This window comes from Calliopsis andreniformis, chromosome 3, assembly GCF_051401765.1.
Source record: "Calliopsis andreniformis isolate RMS-2024a chromosome 3, iyCalAndr_principal, whole genome shotgun sequence".
Lineage (NCBI taxonomy): Eukaryota > Metazoa > Arthropoda > Insecta > Hymenoptera > Andrenidae > Calliopsis > Calliopsis andreniformis.
This window is the reverse complement of record NC_135064.1, coordinates 27,716,188-27,733,931: the sequence shown is the minus strand read 5'-3', so window position 1 is coordinate 27,733,931 and position 17,744 is coordinate 27,716,188. Positions and strand designations below refer to the sequence as shown.

Below are 17,744 nucleotides of genomic sequence, written 5' to 3'. Positions count from 1 at the left end.
TCTCCGCTGTTTCAACTTTTACTGGACACGAATCAGGGGCATTTTCTGCGTAATCGTGCGAGACGATCTCTCGAGGCGTTTTATTAGCAGATGACTCGGTGAATTTTTACGTCACAGTAAAATGCAGCGTTCCTCGGTCAAAGGTGTTAGATACAAAACGACGGTGTATGATTTATACGGACATCGAAGCTGACCTTGGGTCCTTCTATTTCGAGAAATTCTCTGTGGCAGAACCGAACAGTCGCAGCTATACTTTGTTCGGTGATTGATCTTCATGCGTCGTCTATGCGTGTATGTTAACACTTTTTGTAGAGCACCACAGGGTTATCTATCGTAATTAATCGAAGGAGAAAACGCATTTACGTAGTGGCTTGGAGATTGTATTCGAGGGCCGATATAATCTGGGCTGGGAATTAAATTTGTAATTAATTCTTGAGCACCAAAGCTATTATCGCTTATGTCACAACTCTCCTTGCATTATCTTGGAAATTAGGAAACTGAGTTTCTCATTTAGTGCTAGACTCTATTGATAGGATTGTAATATTATAAGTTGTTGCACAATAATGTTTCAGTGGTCACATTGTTGGTCAAAATGTTCGAAATAGTTTAGAAATTTGTATTAAAATAACAGTGAATTATACACATTCTCTTGATTCAAAGTCTTTTAATTCTTCGCTTCAATATAATTAAAAATTTTAATGAAATCTCAACAATGGTATGAATTGTGGATTTCAGAGTGAAATTGTTGGTAGATTATATTGTAGGTTATGACATTTTTTCTGGCTAAAAGAATTTTTATGTAAAACAATATTAAAGTAAATTGGATGCGGTTATGATTGACCTATACTACTAAAAGTAGAGAGCGTAAGGAAAATAAAACTTTCTATGATCAGACACGGCGACATATTCTTAGATACATATTCTTCAAAACTCCTTCAGCTACAAATTAGTGAATTTATTGAAACTTTTAATCACGCATGAAACTTTTTATAGTATCATTAAAAATACTCAACTTATACCATTAATTATTTCTCAGGATAGATATAAAACAAAAGCTTTCCTAGTATACAGCACGTCGTCTTTTCAATCTTACTTAATGAGCTAGTGCCTACAATTTTATTCATCACTAGACTCACGGCATTTTTTTTGCATCTTAATTTTCCTTAGAAAGACGCAGAATTATAAATCACTCAATCAAATAATATGTAGAGACACTCCTCGTGATAAGCTCCAGCCATATCGTGTTTTTCGTCGATCCATTTCGCGAAACCATCCATATTATTTAACACGATGCACGATCTGGCACGTGTAATTAAACACGCAGGGGTTATGCTAGCATAGAATACAGCGACACACGGAATTGCAGCTGTAAATGTTCCTGGCTGAGAACTCGATACGAATTCAGCGTGCGGCAGCAATGTTACAGTATCCGTAATGAACGAGGCATTCAAGCAACAGTTAATCTAGTTAAATTTAAAGGTCTCTCGCGAGTACGCCAGCGTCGAGTATGGAAACAATTGCCGTACACAGGTTTTCCGCGACAATTGCAGCTCAGAAGCGGAAAACAACCGGCTTCGTTCGCGTTTCGTTATTTTCCATTGGTTGCCTACGAATTAAGGTCACGAAGGAATTTTAAACGGGCGATTTCTTTCACAACACCAATCCTCTTTCGCATTAAGTTCTTGCCTGCCCTTTTATGCTAAATAGTTACCTGATGCTCTTATTTGGAGCTGGGTGAATGAAATATTGATGAGTGACCAATGAAATTGGTACATACCGGAAAACAAAGACAGGAAGTTCCGTTTCATTTTTCGTGGCACCTTAAAGAGCAAAACTACATTGTGTATTACTGAAAAGTTATCCAGGATTTCTCTAAAACTGTCTTAGATTTTGTTGTCAGGTTTAAGATAATGTTACGTATTCGAGTAAACAGGTTTTTAGGTAGGTTAGTTAATTAAATTCCTCAATCTTGAAATATCGTCCAGTTCTAATTGCATCGTCAACGTTTCAGACATCTCTGTACAGAGTAAGAGTAACAGCGTAAGCCATTTTTCTATGCAAGCATTATCGACTATCTTCTCTGTTATCAGCGGTAGCACTGTTGATATTTCACGCACGTAAAAATCGAAGGAGAAGAAAAGGTTCGGGGATCAGTGTGTCCGTCGGTATCCAGTTCTCGGGGCATTATCGGTAATTACAGCCTTCATGAACGGTAATACACTCGATAGGAGGCGCGTTCGTGGGCGGCATGACTGGACAGGGGATTACTGAAGTGCAAACCGGGAATGAGAAGCGAGGGACCCTCCTGACACGCGATTCTCCTTCTTCGAAACTCGAGTGAGCGTGGAATCGTTCGTCATGAAAGCTCTTCGTCGTGTTCTCATCCAAAGGAACAAGGAACAGATACTTTAGTATGTTCGACGAACGTGGCATCGTTTCAAAATGGATTATTCCGAGCGACAAAGGGAGTGACCGAATGAATGGCGAGGCTACGCTCGGAAACGAGACATTGTTTTGTGAAAATATCGAGTAGACTGTGCTCCTATTGCGCAGGCCGACGCTGCAGGGTAGCTGCCACAAGAAACTGGTTCGTGTTTCTTCATTTTTGAAAGGGGACGCTCCGAGCGTAGCATTTTCTGCCCTGAAAGGTTCGTTAATCGGGGAAATTTTAGTTCTTGCACGTTCCACGTTTCCAGAAATACCGGAGCGATCTTGAACTTTTTTATTCTGAATTTAATCACGTTTTCTCAGATCCGTATCGTGTCGTCTGATTAACAAATGACTTCAGTGTCGATATTTTAGCGTTGCGAGATTTTACATTTTACAGCCTTATCGTTGTTATTACTGTTCCACGTTGCAGCCAGTTTTCTCTCATTTTTTTTTGTATTCTTCAGTGACCTCTATTCTTTATTGACTTCTATTGTACTCGAAGGTCAATCAGGATTCTTTAGAAATGGGTTATATTGTTCGAAATTCATGTCTGAAAATGTATTCCAGAAATTTTTTTGATAGGGTAATTCTTCAGGGTGGTACCTAATAAATATTCTACGCGAAACAAATTGAATTACCCTTTGACATGGTTAAGGGGAAAGAGACTGAGTTTCAGTAGAGATTTCGGGTAACTAAACATATTGAAAAACTACGTTTTTTCACCAGCAACACAGCAATTAAGTTTAACGAGTCGAAAACAACGTTCGAGTTAGTCGACTGTTCGGCTGGAAAACGCTTGAAAATGAGTATTGGTGGACCATTTGATCCTGTTATCCGTGAATTATTTTTGTGACCAGAGAACTGCTCCGCTTTCTTCTTTTTTGGCGTCTCGATTTTAATAGGGGGACGTAAGATGGATAAAAACGATGATGGGAACGACAGTCGCTAACGAGATCGTCGTTACACGACTGCAATTATCGACGATAATCGATACTTCGATAATTGTATATTTTGACGATCTAACAGAGCCGATAATAAAGTGTGGAATAATAGCTGATAATAAGATGCGCGCTACTTAATAAACCCGCATTATCTAAGTGTGTCGGTTGCCCCTCCGAGGCAATTATCTCAAAAGTGAGCTTTCCACAAATAAGCGACATGATTCGGTACTAAATATTTCCATACTATAAATAAGTGCTTCGAGCTGGCGGCGAGAGATAACAATTGGATTTGAGATATTTATATTGCTGAGTAGTTGAATATTGATTAAAGATTAACTTTGAGCCAGGGTGGGGTAGATTTTATTTGAAATAATAACAATATAGCCGAGGTACAATTGATCAAGAGAATATAATAAATAAATTTATTGGCTAGGGTAGCCTTTGAAAATAAATTTCATATTTATATTTGATAACGACAATACAATTGATGACATTCGTGTTTTTCTAAAATAAAAGTTTCACTTTCCACTTTATTAGCTGAAATAATCCAGTAAATGACAAATTAAATTATCGAACAAAGCAGGAATTTTATTTGAATATTTGTACGCAAATAAACATTTACTTCTATTACACAATATATAAATGTGCGTAAAAGTAGAAAAAACGAAGCTAAGCAATTCTACAAAATTCTACCCTTTTTTATTTCTTGCTATCTTTTAGATTTTACAATTACATTTCATCTCCACCTGTGTGATATAGGAAATATTCGTGGGTTTTGCTCTTCTCAGAGAAGTAATGCTGTCAACTGAAGAAATTGTAAGTAAACGGACTCTTGTTGCCACTCACCGTCAATATCGTCGCGGTCGACCAATTTGGAATCGCAGTTCAAGAAAGTTGACTACCTGTAGTTCCTCCGTTTTAGCGTCTTCCAAAATAGATGAAGGATAGAGCTAACATTGATGTGAACACCGACGTGATGAACGTGTGCAGTTTTCTCAAGCAACTGAGCGCTCGCTCCTCGGCTATTTCTACCTTCTATCTACATCTTGCTCAAAGTCACTCTTGGGTACGCTTATTCCCCGGAGACACAAGTGTGACATTTTTATCCGCGCGAGCGCCGGCCCTCCAGCAATTTCAGGCGGTTCCTTCGCGTATTTCCCTCTATTTACTTTAACTAAACATGAGAAAGCACCGACGGCCCTAAGGAACGTACGAAACTTACGGGAATTAAGTTGAATGGGGGTGGGGATCAAAAAAGTTCGCACGGTTTCGAAGTGCCTCGGATTCGCGTCCCCGAGAAATTTTCGCCACTCCCTCGTCGCAACTGCTATTTAGAAATTCTTCAGGCGGTAGAGCGACACGTAGGTACGGCTGAATTGCGAGAGATTGTGACGTCCGGTAGTGAAAGTTCACGTGTACCTACTATTTCAAAAGTATTTCAACCGCTTGAAGACTGGAAGGTATTTGACCCACCTTTCGTATCGATTAGTCGAGGAATGATGTTTGAAATTTCTTTGCAATGGTTTGGGAGTAGTATAACCTGATGATAAAAAATTTTAAATCGTCTTGTAAAGTCAGGAAATTCAGAACTTGATTTTCAGTCAAAGTTGTTTGAGTAATTATGCAGTGTGTTCGACAATAGATGTCCGATTTTACGTGCCAAAATAAGACAAAAATGAAGAATAACGAAATTGCGTTTAGGGCTTTCTTTCAGAGTTATTAATTGTTGCAAAAGCGTTTAAAATTTTCGTGAAATATGTCTGACTTAGAATTTACTCTACTGTTAGCGTGCATTAGTCACACTAGACACAGCAAACTTAGTAGAATGAGATCTAAGTCAGACACAGTTAAGTAAGTAGAATAACCCCAGACGGTGTCAGACACACCGAACTCAGGAGAATACGCCTTAATTTAGGCACAGATACATCAGTAGACTAAGTCTGAACTCGGACATCCCCGAACCAGTAGAATAAATCCTAAGTGGGACACGTTATTCATGTATTTTAACTGCTTTGTTAGAGTAATTAGCAACTCTGAAATGATGCCTTAAACGTATTTCCGTAATTTTTGATTTTCGTTCTATTTTAGCGTGTACAATTGTCCCTTAAAATTTCTGACACTGTCGTCGAACACCCTGTTTGAGTATTCTGTTTCTTTTTCTAGATAATACTACAATACAATTCGTCTAGAGTAACATGCCATTGAAGATAACCCTTAAAATATCTACATAGTTAAGAGGACGGGGGTTAATCGAATTTCGGTCACTAATTTCGTTTGACGGACCACTTGCAACCTTCGTCCAGTTTATTTGGCCGTTCTTCAATTTTCCTCATCCTATTCATCACCACTGAGAGAATTCTAGAGCATCAGCCACTAACTCGATGCATCCCGATAGCATTGTTCGGTTGATAGCCAATTTGTAGTTCGCAACGAATAAATTCGGAAACAAAAAGCTAGAGAAGGGGGGGAGGTGGCGAAAGGGGGGAGCGAATTGGGTGAAGGGTCGTCTGCAAATTACACCGCGGCCTCTACATACAACTCGCGCGCATCGTATCTATTAACAATGTAAATACGTGTGTCCCGCATGTGCAATACAGTGTTGACCATGAGAAGGGCGAGATATGTAATTCCATTGTTCGCAATTGTGCCTTCTGTTAAAACTTGAATACACGGCCAGCGTGCGCTTTCCTCGCTTATTTATGTTACGAGAAGCCACTACGATGCTTGGAAAAAAACACGGTTTATTCATAGTAATCATGTTACGAGATGCTGGCTGAAACGAGCTTCGGAGTACCTACCACAGTTTTTGTATTGATTTTTCAAAATTCGAGCGCTCATTCCGCGGCTGCTGTTGCTTTCATTATGAATCGCTAAAAATTTGAATACTGCATTATTTCAGGGTGGTAGTCGATGTGGATCTTTAAAGGTCACTTGAATGTTAAGTTAAGGTCAAACTAAACTACAGTTTATTTACCTTGTTCTAACACTCGTTTATACTTAGGGGTCAATTAATAACGAAAGGAAAAGTAAAGTAATTTGTTTATTTTTTGAGGTCAAAGTTACACAAACAAATTCCGAATTCAGTCGATGTGTTTATGAATCAAGACTCCAGTCCCTGAAACTAAAATACTTCTCGAACAGACATCAAAGTGAAATGGGTCGTGTAATTAATGAATACATAAAATTCGATCCAATCGCCTCGGTACCCTCCAAACTATCGACACAGCGAACTCCCTATTAATTGAGGCGAGAAATTGTTATTGGTTCCTTGATAACGGGATTCAATTTATGCAGATCGTCGTCCGCCTCCTTCCATCGTTATTTTAATTACGGTGAAAAACAAAGAGGAAGAGAAACGAAGGCACTATCTGATCTGGGCAGACAATAAACATCGAAAGGGTGCGTCCTTATTCGCGTAGATTTGTCGGTGCCTAGACATCGATGGTCTACAAATATCGTTAAGTGATCCACTCGACCATGAACAAGAGAGGAAGCTTAAGTGGCATAACACCATTAAAACCACGGACGATGTTTGGAATAAATATCGTGGCCGTTTTGCGAGAAATCCTCTGTGGGGGACTGGATGAAACGTGGTTAGCACATGGTCACGCGTCGCATAGGTATGGTTGCCTATAAGCGCTTCGGGAGCATCTAGTAGCTACTGATCGTGAACACGCATACATCAGTAATAAAGTGAAGCAACTGTAAGCCCCTTAGGTAAAGGCCGTGCAGCCTGGTATAGCTGGGAGATTAAGCCATCACAGAACGCTTACCATAAATTGATATTAAAGTTCCATTATAATAGGACGCGTTCCGAAGCTAAACGTCACGCCCGGCCGTTTCGTGTGCCACCCCGCCCGCGTCTTCGGGAATTTACTGGGACGATTTGTGTATCATTTGCGAGACGAATGTTCCAGCGTCAGTTCGCAACCCTAATTGATCCACCTTGCTCAGATGCTTGTTTAAGTTGAATTACAGGAATGAGAGAACCATTAGTTACGTGAGGAAATATTTAATTCCGGAAAGATTGAATAATACTGGATCATTGATTGTAGAGTTTTATTCTGACAAGGCTGTCCTGAGATACACGAGGTACAATATTTCATATAGCTTCAGATATTAGATTTAGGGAGGAACATGTCCACGAGTCGAATAGCTCAATTGGCTAAACCAGTCATCCAGTAAACGAGAAACTTCTAGGTCCTATCCAAGGACCTTACTCGCTGATTCCATTCCCCTAGACGATAGAAAATAGTGGAGTGTAGCATATAGCAGAATAGCTTCCAATATTTCACGTATTATATTAAACTACGACTGTAGCTGAACTTTATTCTACTCATACTAATTAAAAATTACCTACGATCTAGGTAAGTTTGTACTAGGATGCTGGACGGGATATTGAAAGTGGTTTTCTTTTCTCCGATAGTTTCTTTAGAAGGATTTTCATAACCTACTAGCCATAGTAGACATTAGAGCCACACGCAACACAATTGTCATATTCTATTATTTTGTACAAGCATATAGTATTGCAGTTTCCCTGTGGCTGTATTCATTTGCTCCGATAGAGAGAAATTTCCCCATGACAGTTAACTCGATGTCGCCAGTTAAAGGGTTAACCACTTTGCACATAAATTGAACAAAATCCTTGAAGCTTCCGCTCTCGAAGTAACTTTCTAACAACACGGAATCTACATTCACGGTGCTCCGTCAATGTTAACCCCGTAGATTCACTGCTATTGCGTAGAACAGCTTAGACCGTGTAGCAATTAGCCGGACATCAATGGCTGGAGTCACAGAGTCCGCGAATTTAGCGTCCATGTTTCAACAAAGCTGGTTGGAATTGTTTCCGTTGGCCGGGGAAGAATTGATAAAGCTCGGTATTACCAGCTGGCCCAGTGGCGACTAATGGCCGGTATTTTTCTCTTGTTACCTGTAATCCAACGTATTGGCTTGTTTCATTCGAAGAGATAGCATCGTAGATTACGCTCAAATTGCTTGTGGATCCTTGCGCGATCCAGGGGACTTGGAAGAATTATCGCTGTTGCCCTTTATGAAGCACGTAACGTCCTTATAAGACGGTTCAAGAACTGGAATCGTCGTTACCTCGTCTGGTAACGAGACCATTACTCGAAGACCACGAAAGAAATTCCGTTGGAACCTTGGATCATTTTGCCTCGAAAAATGCCTCGGCTTCTGCAGCTTGCAAAGGAGTTCCACCGTCCATTTCTGATAAATTCGATGGTTTTTACCATCTCGCGCTTATTAGCTGGTAGCTGGAGCTGGTTGAAAGCTTACTTTGAATCAAAGTGGACTGTGGAAAGTGAATACGTTTCTACTGGAGGTCGTGTGTGCGTTCGCGGAGCGTAGCTCCTGGGCGTAAAACGATGGGTATCCTCGTTCCGTTTTCGTTATTCCAACATCGACCCTTCCGCCGCGCCGGCTGTATCCACTCGCAGCTAGTACCTTTCTTTAAGTATTTACCTAGCAGTTTTCACGAGCCATTCCGTGGCGCTTCCATCGTCTCGCCGCGGCCGCGCACCTCGCGAAAGCTCATCGGAGTATAAACAGCGCGTTCGTTTTTATCTCCGCCACGAGACAAAGTGAATCTGTTGGCTTGAACCAATTACAGAGAAGGAAGCGTATCAACTTTAACCATTCCCTTTCCAACGGTTGAACGTTAACGCTTTGTCGCGGAGAATACAAAGGAGTGGAAAAAATGTCAGATTGGCCATTAAGGATGTAGCATTAGCGGAAGATTATTATCTGGAGACTTGATTCCCTTTGTGTTTTTCTTTGAGTATCGTTGCATTGTTAGAGCCAGTAAACACACCTGTGTCTGCTGCACCAGATAAGGCTGCATGGGTCAGTGTTATCGAGGGAGGAATAGTAATCTTGGATTATCAGAGGTTGAACTAAGCAAGAGCTAAGCAGAAAAAAGAAGATAAAAAATCCTGTGCGATGCAGAGAGTCGAAAGATGAAGAGAAAGCTGAAGACAGAAGAAACAGAGTTTTCTTGAAAAAGTAATTTCACTTTGATTCGCAAGATTTAAGTTTACTGAGTGCCTACCCTCAGTAATTAAAACTCTGGAAGCCATGAAAGATCACACGTATCAGCAATTTCACATTATTCTCGACCACTTGCTTCCTCCTCAAGGCACTCGCAACGCGATGAGCGCGTGACTTTGGACAGGCCTTTTCATTTCCGCTGATAATGAAAACCGAGCGAAACGCGTGTCCAGCATATGTTTGTTTCAGCAAAAGAACGAGCGTTCCTCGCATTTCGTAGAAACGGAGGAGGAGTTGACGAGGGGACGAAGAAAAATGACCATCCAGGGGTAAATCCGTAGTGGGTGACAGAGAGAAAATGGCGGACGGTTACGGAAGTTTCGTCGCGCGATTGACTGTACGCGATGACAGCTGACACGCATCGCCGTCGCTGGGGAAAAAGGGGGAGATTTCAGCTGGACCCGTCGTGAAATATTCCGGCGTGCGACAGCGCTGACGAAGTACGACGTGGCCTGGAGGCGTAAAAAAATTTATACGCCTCGTAAAATTCGTCGGCGATCGCTCCTTTCTCCCGACCGTCGAGTTTTACTGCATTTTGCGAGACAGGTCGCGGAAAAGTTGCCGGGGATGGACCTGAATTACAGTGGCCACCATCACAACCTGGTAATAAAGAGAAACAGAATTTTACCCGGGGTTCGAATAACTCTGACTGCTCCAGCGTAATCGTGGACGAGATATGCTTGATTATTTTATGGCGAAATGCGCCCCTTAGTGAAGACGAATGAACGAGCTTGCAGCTGAAAGTGGGCTAATGAAAATTTCAAATCACTTAGGATATTAAAAACTTAAAACTTCTAGGAATTTTCAAAATCTGAAGCTTAGAAATGTTAATTCCTCTGTTCATGTTATTGTCCTCGAGGGTTCTTCAAGCTCTTCAATTTTCGTTATATTTAGCACAAGTCCTTCCATCAACTCTTTTCTCTAGTACAGCTTGTTACAAAGGATTAAGTCGACGTCTGTCCTTTGGTATCTATAAACTGAAGGAGTCATCAAATCATCTCGAAACGTCCTACGAGTGTCTGCTGTGCGAGCAGCGACTTTTGAGAAATTAAAATGTTTGCGACTAACGTATCGAGAGTTATCGATTCTATCTCGACCGTGTCAAAGGGGTCGGGGATGAGACGCGACGATGCACTGAAGAACCAAACAAGGGACGTGGAAGATGGCCTCGAAACGTGCCGCGACGGGGTTGCTTTTTTTTCTCGCTAGAATACAGGTGAAAGCTCGAGGGTGCCCATCGCGCTGCTTACCAACGATTTCCAATACGCGGCTAGTAATAATATTGTGAAATTAAAGCGCACACTAGTCGGGTCGGATACATTTCGAAATGGGATCGCGAAAATTATTGATTGCGTACATCAGCGATGAATGATTTATGGTCGTCAGGCGCTAAAGGATACGCTCCACGATTTATTGCCACGTTGTCGCGTCCGATACCCGAATTATCATTGTTATTTCCGAGCAGACTAGGGCAAGTAGAGAAATTTGTAAAGAGTGGCTTTATTCAATTGTCGGGAATTAATTGAGCTACCGAGTATTACTGACCCTCTTACGTGTATTAATACATAACGAGTGTAGAGTGAGCTATGGTTTTGTCCGTGATGATATTGAATATTGAACATGCTTGCAGCCAAGAGTCTAGACATTGGAAGTAGAGATTATAAAGTAGGACAATTTTAGAAAGCGAATAAAAGAGGAATTTGCAAAGATAATTCTCCGGTTTCGCAAGCGCTGTTTATCCTTAAATACTTTGACCTACTTCTCAGATGCCTTTGTGTTCATCTCTGTCAGACATTGTTCCATCGAACAACGCTCTATAGATCTAGGAGGGATCGTTATCGAAGTTCGTCGTAGATGTAAGCGCGTGATTTGCAGTACCTTATTGCAGAAGAGGGGACGGGCGGGAAACTTGAAATTGACTTATGTAGGTACACGCTTATCGCTATGGTTAAAGCAACTTGTGGTCCAAAACAAATGGTTTCAACCGAGCCACAATGCCATATACTCAGCGGAACGCTATACAATGAAACTGCATCTACTTGGTTCGTAGATATGATCCCTCGATGCGCTTTAATCCCAGTGAAACCCTGCGCGTTCCTGGCTAGCAAGATTGGACCGAATGCATTCTGTTGCCGCGCAGCCGAAGCGCCATCGGTGCACGGGCCCGAATAATAATTCTAATTTGCGAGCCGTCTCTGCAACGAAACGTCAGAGACATTTCGCTAATTGATAAGTTTAATCCATATTGGTAACGTTGGCGAATTTGCCCAAGCCAGTTTCCACTGTACCATTTTTAACTCTTCGCTGCTTTGTCTGGTATATTGGGATTACAGCCGCTCCAGTTACTGCATGCCATTACCCCTATATCGCGTCGAATTGGTTATATATGAAAAATTTCGTTTGCTCCAACTTTTCACATCTTCTGAAAGTACCTGAAAAATGTCCCTTGTCACGTGTCAGCCCTTGATACTGAACCCAGTCACGAAAATTCAATATTCCACAGAGGTTCATTGATAAGGGAGGAAGAATTGAAAAGTAGTTGAACGATTAACCAAAACTTCAACACACGATTAAGTAATATTCGTCAAACTTTCTCTCGATTATTAATTGTCGATTGAACATCATTTATACATCCTTAAAACTGTAGCGTTTTTCTCGTTCCCTCTGAAAATTCTAAGCATTAATTATTAGTCTATGTTTGTATTTCTCCTTGACGGCAATTAATATTAATCACTACAATTACCAGCTCAACAGCACTTAAAAATCGCCAGACGTATCCAATTAATACTGATTTACGAAATAGCGAACCAATTAGCATCGCCGGCAACGAATAGGCAAACCGAGAACCTGATCGATATCGCCGCTCTATCTTCTGCTAGCATAGTTTCGAGAGATCGTCTTTCGCTTGACGGGTAGGGTGAAATAACTTCGGTCGTGTGCAGGTCGTCGTCGGGCCGATACGTCGTCGAACGATTCGTTGGTTTATTGGCGGAGTTTGTTCGTCGGCGACGTGCTCGGCCGCGGTGATTTTCAGCGAGTCAAGAACAAGATTCATATCGAGAAGTGGGTCAATACGTTAAAGCGCGTGGATGGTATCCCAATATGGGTGGCAGGGAGCTCGATTCAGTCGGATGCATGCGAGTCACGCGCCTCGAATACGAGTGCATGTGTCATTTTAAAAGTTGGTCGATGCCGCTGCCTCGGCGATTCCATTCGATTTTGCGGCTTATCGTCGATACACCGTTGCCCCGTCCCGAAAAAGGACCGACCGTTATTACTTTGCCCGCGAATCATTGCGCGGTCACGCGATTGATAGCGACTGCGATCGACGGTGGGAGGGGCTAACTGGACGTTTCAGTCGGAAATGCAACCTTTTCCACGGCCAGTTGGCGGTGCATTCTGAAAATGATTTCGTTTGCACCGAAATTTCTGAATACAGACAATCCTATTCTCTGCTCGACGCGCGTCGCCCGTCCAATGGTCGCGTCGATGAACTGCGATGGTGGAGAATGCAGTGTAATCATTATAAGTGGGTTAACAGATCACGACGGACCAACCGCTGGAAAATTGCATTGCGGTGGTTCGTTGCGTTCGATTGAATTCAATGGGCCAAGTACCGTCGGGGAGTGTCAGCCCATGGACGTCGATGCGTTCATAACGGAGCGAGGGGAAATTTTCAGTTGCGCTCTTCCCGTCTTTAGTGTTCTTTCGCGATCCTCTTTGTCGCCAGAGGGATGCACAGTCCATCACTAAACTGCACAGTACTTTTCGATGGGATAGATTCAAAAGAAAATGGTCCAAGGAGAGTGCCCGACTTCTATTCTTTGTAATTTGAAGCGGTTACTCTTCCTTTCTTCTTTCCTTGTACGAGAGGATCTCGATTAGCCGCCTTAACAAGAAACACAAACTTGAAAGACTCTGCTGAGGGTTAATTTTATTTTCTAAGTATACTACTATTAAGTCGTGGTTCAAGTCTGAATCGATATTCTACTGATACTCTTATTATTAATATATCATTTTTCACTGCTACGGTTTCAGTAAAATTTTCCTACTCAGAGGAATGCTCTTGGTTTCAAGAGTCATCATCTGTCCATATTATATCACGACAGAATACCTCTAAATTATTTCTTCAAGTTATTGAGTCGAATGGAAGTCAAATATGGATACCCATCTCATTAATCGAGAATTGAACGACAGAAATGAAGCACTTTGAATCGGCAACTTTCCACCCCACTACCAGAAACTTAAAAGGAAGATCGAATAACTAGCTGAATTGGTACAGTCGTCTTCCGACTTCAATCCGCTTTGGAATCCTCAAACGTAGCAATGCAATCGACCTTTTCCACCGTGCTGCGAAACGGTCCGCGTTAATGCGATTCGTGGAGCAAACGCGTGGCGAATTAATACCATTGGCGAAACAGGATTTGCGCAAAAGAGTAAAATCAATTGGACGGTGCTGTGGAGCGTTGGTATCTCCGTCGTTGGGTACGCGGATTTATTACGCAACGGAATTACTTCACCTCGTGTTTGTTTCACGACAAAGCGACATTTTGCACTGGCGCAGCGGGTATAAATAATTGTACAAAATGCCGCGCTCGCTTGCGCCCGAATCACGGTCGTCTCACGATAGTGAAAGTCACGCAATAAAATCATTCCCCGCCGAGAAATAATTTTCGCGGAACTTGTTGATCGTGTACGTGCACGAACAGAGATAAAATACTGGGTAGTCGGGATACGTTGATTACCATAATGTTATTTATACATTTTTGTAATATATGGTAGCGGGTGGACTCGTGTTTTCGCGACGCTAATTGGAAAGATGCAACTTGGAATGCACGATCCTTTTTTTGTTAGCGGAGGAAAACGTCGGTAATTAGTGGGTCAAGTTATTGCCCCCTCGATAAAATATGCTAATGTGTCGTGGAATGTTTTTCCGGAATCGATTTTAGACCTTCGAGCAGCGAAATCACAGTTTAATTTTTATCGTACGAAGGTGGGGTCACTCAGAGTTGAAATATACATTTCTAAGAATTAGAATTTAGAACATTTGAAAGAAACATATTAGGAGACATTGAAATTTTGTAAATTCAAGACTTGAAGACTTGAAAACATAAACTTGTGTAATGAAAACAAAATTGAGATCCCTGAATATTTCACTGAAATTTTCCTCGACTTTTTCCATAACTGAAAATTCATTTTTTACGAAGATCTACTGTATAACTCGTGCGTACCATAAAATATTTCAGCACTCTCGAAAAAAGCAAACCTTCGATTTCCAATAAGTACCATCGCAGCACCTGAGACAACCCCCGCGTCACATGAAACATCAACAGTTCTACACACGTGACTTTGCATCTCTGAAAGAAGCGTTTACCCGACCGCTCAAACGTTCCAAGGCACTCACAATCTCCCAGAAGCAAAAAATCCTTCGTATCCCCGAGGCAAAGGCAAAGGGAAAGGAAGAAGGAAAAGGAAAATTGACCCGGTGATACTCGGTCAGCTCGAAACGAGTCTCTAGTGCTGCTCGGTAGCGTTGTGGTGCGCGGCGCCTGGCTTAGGAAAGGGCGGTCAAAGCGTACGGTCAAAGTTATCTTTGGGAAATTATCTTCGCCCTTCTTTTTCTATCCACGGCTGGTGGCGAGTTCTTTCGCCGAGGCGCGCGGTCCGCGGCGTGTCGAAAACGCTCGCACTGCAGATACCTACATGATTGCACCGTGCGCCGATGTAGGTCGTGAACGTAATCATTCCGCGACGTGCCGGAAAGGTTAACATTCGGCTGGCACGTCCTAGATCCAAAGACATTTTCGCGCGGTGCATGCGGTTGCGACGGTCGCCTGGCGTCGATGGGCGCCGCTGAAGGAGCCGCCACGCCGCGGGGGGATGAAGCTGCGAGGGTGGCGCGCAGTGTCAGAGGCACGCGAAAGTAGACATTTTTATGCATGTATTCACACGGCTCCCCGATGTGTAGTGCGCGCTGCGAATACGTGCACGCGCCCTCTCCTGCCCTGTGTCTGAAGCGTGCCGCTGTAAATGTAAGTGCTGCATCGCGGTCGTACACGTACCGTGCCAGCTTGCACAGGTCCCGATACTCCCGATAAATATTTGCACATGGGGCTACGGGGAAATTTCCTGAAAACGCAGCTCTCGCCGTTCCACGGCCATCCCTTCACTATCCAACTCGTTCCGCACCGATGTCGTTCCCGTCTAGTCCCCCGCTCCAACCCCTGACAGAAAAGGAAAAAAAGGAAAATTGTAATGTCCCGAAGACACTTTCATCCGGCAGCCCCGAATAGCAACAATCGATTTTCGACAGACTATTGGTGAACGGGGCAGGCGTGGAGACGACGCCTTTGCTGGCTGCGAATTCGTTGTCATTCGGGAAGGGATTTGAAAGGCGGGTAACGCGTCGTCAGTTTCTTCTTATAACTTGGGAAAACTAATTGAGTAATCTCTACAGTCTGCTGAAGCGTGGAATTAATTGCCTCTGTTTTTAATTTTTATGCTGATACCTTTATGAACAAATTTTCTAGTTTCCTATAACTTTTTCGAGGATCTACTCTCTTGATAAAATATTGATAAATTGGAAAGGATAATTTCCCTTCCCCCTTTTCAAATATTCTCGTTTCAGTGGTTGAGTAAACTCGATTTCCCATATTGCTTCCATTCTATTATACATTTTCAGAACTTTTCCCAGCACGATGTTGAGTGTGCAATTCCCACTCGCAAATGCATCGGTGCGAGAACTAACGTCGGTTCTATCTCTTACTCGTCCTTTTTCCAATTCTTGTCTCGGTTACACGTCCGCCGCGCGGTAACGCGATAACAGCAAGAGTTACTCGCTGGAAGCTTCGAGGTGTGCCACGTAAATAATTCAGCCGTGGTTCTCCGAAAAGTTTCAGCGTTAGAGGCTGTCCAGGTTCGTCGCCGAACAAAAAAAGCCGCGCGGTCTGGTCTAACACTGGTACTCGTACATCTTTCATTTCGTTAAAAACTAAAATTGAACCGTCGTGAGGTGAGCCGGAAGCGCGAATTCGCGCGGAAGATTAGCCGTCGACAAAGGGAGTCACTGTCGAATCCAGCTGCGGAGGACTCAAACGCGTGGCTGCTCAGTTTCCAGGCGAACGGGCCTTCTGTGTTGGTTCGTTCTGTTTTTCAATCATTTTTATACCCTTTTGTAATCGAATTTAAAACTTAACCTAAATGCAGTGCGATTATTCTTAGTAAGCTTTAATGCAGTGAGCTAAATTTGAGACTAGATGTTGAGGGGGTTATGACTGGGTTATATCTCAATTTTTCATAAACGGAGGACGAGATTGAAACATTCATAGAGTTTTACAGATCTGAAGATGAAGTACCTATACCTTTGAAGCCGAAGAATCAGCGAGTAAATCGTCCAGTGTGCTGACAAAGGTATTAAAGCATTGATTACGAGAGTATCGAATGTAGCCTGTTCAGAGGCAGGCAGCGAGTGCTAAGGGGTTAAACGCATAACTTTTCTTTACAAACGGAGATCTACGAGATGATTAATGGAAGCACGGGGTGGGGATGGAATGACGATGAGTCCGAAAGTAGGTCTGGACGACAAAAAGTATGAAGCAGCGGCCCTGCGAGAGTACCGAGGTAAAAGCCCCGAGCACCGGTAACAGTCGCGTGGACAAAGACAGAAAAAAAGGGAGAACAAAAGCGAGAAGGTGGAGGGGCAGCGTGGGATAGAGTTGAGAAGGGGCGATTTGAAAAAAAAGGGACGCAAAGGAAAGAAAGAAAGAGGAAGTTCGGCTGGGAAGGAAAGTGGCGTATAGAACATGTCAGCTCTCACGAAGTTTCTGTAGCTATTTCTTTGGTAGGTGAAAAAGGATTACTTGTGATGACACCTTGCAAAGGCCTTCAAACCTTACACCTGTCGCGTTGCTTCAAATGAATTTCACAAAACATCAGACCACGGCTGGATTAGTGGATTAGAAGTGAAATACCTCAACTTCAAATTAGACTTACGTGGTTAACTATGCGAATTATCGACAAAACGGACTAATCACGAACACAGTAAAGTGAAAACCCCTTTCATTGTGAATTGAATTAACCAGACTGTAGTATTGCCTCTCATTGTGTGAACCAGCAGGTCCGTGCATCCCTAAACAAGCACACCTACACCATTACTGGTCTGTGCTCTAAGAAGGGGTAGCAAGGGGTACTTTAGTATTCTCCGAGGAATCAGCTGATCGATCCCACTCCTTCGGCTGCACTTCCATCCGTTTCTCGTAGACGTTGGAACGGTTCATTTCAGTAAGGATGGTGCTCCATGGAAAAATG

General features: G+C 42.6%; 1 protein-coding gene across 2 annotated transcripts in view; it reads left to right on the top strand.

Annotated features, from left to right (window-relative positions):
- The window catches only part of Ten-a (Teneurin-a transmembrane protein), a 546,410-nt gene that overhangs the window by 85,832 nt on the left and 442,834 nt on the right, over positions 1 to 17,744 (top strand). The window lies entirely within an intron of this gene.